Source organism: Diadema antillarum, unplaced genomic scaffold (genome assembly GCF_040938485.1).
Source record: "Diadema antillarum isolate AM-2024a unplaced genomic scaffold, OU_Dant_1.0 scf00000044, whole genome shotgun sequence".
Lineage (NCBI taxonomy): Eukaryota > Metazoa > Echinodermata > Echinoidea > Diadematoida > Diadematidae > Diadema > Diadema antillarum.
In genome coordinates, this window is record NW_027270933.1 from 1,672,721 (window position 1) to 1,676,496 (window position 3,776).

Here is a 3,776-nt window from a genome sequence, read left to right on the forward strand (position 1 = left end):
AATTGACCCCCCCCCCCCCCCCCCCCGTAAAAACTTGGTCTCCAATAGCCCAGTTGAAATAGGGTTAATGCAATAGACTAGAAGCGTCTAGAAACTCTACATTGCTATTGAGTCGACAGCCGAATCACTGACACTGTGTTGCCAGAAGGTGATCTCGATTGATACGGTAATTAAAAAAAAAAAATGGTGAAATTTGGTGATTTATATAATTGTGATGACCTATGTAGTAAAAAGGACTTTTATTTGCCACCCACATTCGAGCATCCACACAGCTGGGAGAATACCATAGTGCTATTGCACTCCCACGTCATGTGTGGCAATCATCTAAGTAAGAAAATACGATGCATGCACTGTTAAGTGTTAGTCCACTGTGACATCACACTTCTAGCTGAAGATCAACGTGCTCACACATCATGGAGATCGATCCCCCTTTTAGCAGACGACAACGGGTACTATATTTGAACATTGTTTTTTATGAAAGTTACAGGTGACCTTAGGCATTGAAATTTGGCAGAGATCATCTTTGGGTTTTTCTAAATATGCTGATCGATGTAGCTAAAAAGTAATTTCTAGCTTTTCTATTGATGCACACTTAGAATTTGTGTGGACAAAACGGAACTGCATATTGTCTTGTGGAGATGAGTTCTAAATCCATTTCTGAACATTGTGTTTTCATGCTTTCCTCCAGATAAAAAGACGTAACATGACAGTTCTTGGGGAGTGATGGTGATTTAAAGGAACTCGTGTATAGGGGTCATCATTTGGAGAACGAAGACAGATTGATAGCTGTACAGTCTCTGTCACACCACGAGGGTGCAGATCACCAGATTGAAGAAGTACATGTAACAGATGTGGCCAACGACTAGCCATTGAATGCAGGGTTGACGAATGCTGGAAACACCGGGGCCAACATCAGCGAAGGAGCCTCTGAGATATGGACTTCCATTGCACTAACCCTGCTGTAAGCTATTCTGTTGTTTTCCACGATGATTAATTGAAGGGAGACTAGTTTGAAATTGATTCACATTTATTTTACATTCTAGAGTCTCAGTAATTACATAAGAGGCTACATTAAGAGACTGAAAGCTTTGTTGGTTTTGTTTTGTTTGAAGAAATGATTTTCAAGTATTAATTATTCTTCATGGAGCAGTTTTGGAGCTGTCCTCTCTGAAAATGAAAGCCTTGAGAGGTTAGTACTCGTATTTAAGAAAAATGTGGTACTTGCTGTATCGACAGAAGTGAAAACCATGTTATGGTCAGTCTTGAGTTGTGTAAGTAGAGCTGAACGTTGCTTATGGCAAATATGTATATTAAATGATTTTGCACTTCAAGTTTATAATGTAAACTGGAGGGACCTATTATCCTCATGCCATAATTTGTATGATTTGTAAAACCTTTAAATTTTACTTATTTGCCCAGGAATTCAACACACACATCACTCCAAGGGGGAGGAGATACTTCAATAGCTGATGGAAGGAGTTCTGACTGCTCCAAGGAGACACCTGCTTATCCAGATCATCATAGCATATTTCTTGTTGATAATGGAAGCAGAAAACTGTACAGCGTAAGTTCAATTGTTTGAATACTGGTCTGGAAAACCAGTTTCCCATTGTATGTCTTGTACTATACATTTCATGCAATATAGCACCATCTAATTTGCCTGTTCACTTTGTTTTTGTCTTCTCAAATATAGAGAATAACAGTCTAAAATGTGCCCCCCCCAAAAAAAAAAAAATAAATAAAATAAAATAAAATAAAAAAATGAAGGGACCGTAAGTATAACGTTGTAAATGAAGTGATGGTTATAGATTAAAAATAAAGACTGATATACTTGTATGAAACATGTAAACAGAGTGTACCTACAAGACTCCGGGCTGACTTATTTTCTTGTTAGCCCCATTGGGCCACATGTAAATGATAATTAGTCCTAATACTTATGATATAATTATAATAATGATGAATAAAAAAAATGGAAATTGATTTGCCATAAAGTTCGATGGATAATCACATCTTGTATTTTTCTACTAACTGTGCACATCCACACTTAACCCATCTGCAATGAATTTTCATTTGTATTAACTGATATTGGTGTAAGAAGCACATGAATAAATGTACTTGAAACAGCGGTACTGAATAGCAATAGAAATTAATGCCAAGAAAAAAAAACATGAAATCGTTCAGCCCCTAAAAGGTTGAAATGAGGGTCAATTTTTTGATGTTATATATTTGCTTCGTAGAATATGATTAACATTCTTCTTGCTTCCTTTTTAAATTCAGATACCCAAGTAGTGAGCAAAAGACGCGTTGAAGCCAAGGCAGTTGCGATGCAGTACCCCACTTTGTGAGACACCACACAAGGTGCACAAGGATATGTAGTTTATACTCATAAGTTACAACTTTTAGCCTCTTTAGCAGAAGCTTAAGTGACTTACATGGTATCTTATTCATCTAGCTTGCAAAAACTTGAACATTTTCAACTTTTCTCAGAGATAATGGACAGAATTCAACATACTAGGAGTTGATCATCCTTGTTTAGTTAGGGGCAAGGACCCAAAGTGTTCAGATATGGTCATGAGCCCCCCCCCCCCCACCCCCCCCCCCCAAAAAAAAAAAAAAAAAAAATGGCCTTTACAGGGAAATTAATTGCATCTATGTCTTAATTAAATCATTAGGCAAATATACAGGCAGTGTGGGGGCTTTTGATAATCTTTGATGTACATGTTCATAGATGTCTAATAAATTTTGTGTGCAGATTGGTCTGATTCCATGACTTAGGTTGGATGTACGTAAACTCCAACGTAACGTAATGTAACGTAAGCTCCAACATGCCAGTTGCGCCGTTCATTTATTATAAACCTATTCTCGTTTTCTTCCATAAGATGCCACTACATGTATTTCTACTGCTATCAGATCTTCATCAGTTATAGTCAACTCTGTGCCAAAGTGAAATTTGTTGAGACTCGAGAAAAAGCTTTGACCTACAATGCATTCTTATATTTCAGGAGTACCTGTATGACAAGGATCTCGGGATTCATTGAGTATCGTTTGGAGACCTTGAGGAGCTATGACACCACTCAGTCAACTCAGGCAGAGAGAGAGTAGTTGCAGCTCCCACCAAGCCCCTGACTGAACACAATGCCAACGTTAGATAGAAGCCCAACGAGAAGAGACAGCTACATCGGTGTATAGGCCTACGTACATATCCTTGCTTTTTCCTCTTTTGAGATACATTAAATGCTCCTCTGAAGTTGGAACTTACATTCTTGTTGAAGAGTCAGCCTCATCAGGCTCATCTGTAGTTGAACATGAAGCTGTTACCAGGACGTACTGCAGCACTTCAACACTAAAAGTAGAACAGGGCTCGTCGATGAAAAGAGTTTGTTTTGAAACTTCAAGCTGCCTGAAAACAACCTTATTATAGGAAGATTTTATTTTTCCCAAACAACTGGCAGTATTCACCAAATATTGTGATGACACAAAACGATCCAAATTCTGCATGTTCATCCATGCTTCCTTCCATGTGTCCATCTGTTACAGTTTCAGTAACTTTTTTGAACTTCAATCGTAACCAAACTTGGATAATAGGTGCACTATGGTAACTTTCCCCTTATGACACACTTTGAAGTCACATGACAGGGTCAAAGCCTCAAAAGTCAAAAAACAAGGTCATTTGAGTATAATTGTTAGTTTATTTTGGTTAACTGTTTTCAAATTTTGTCAATTAGTGCTAGTTGATATTAATTTGAATATTAGATGATCAAATATCAGTAACACAA

General features: G+C 37.7%; 1 long non-coding RNA gene across 1 annotated transcript; it reads left to right on the forward strand.

Annotated features, from left to right (window-relative positions):
* Positions 1-925: 925 nt before the first annotated feature.
* On the forward strand, positions 926-3,071 carry LOC139713858 (uncharacterized). The gene is made up of 4 exons (XR_011709654.1): positions 926-961; positions 1,420-1,564; positions 2,278-2,372; positions 3,003-3,071. It is a non-coding gene; the product is annotated as an uncharacterized lncRNA (long non-coding RNA).
* The last annotated feature ends 705 nt before the right edge of the window (positions 3,072-3,776 follow it).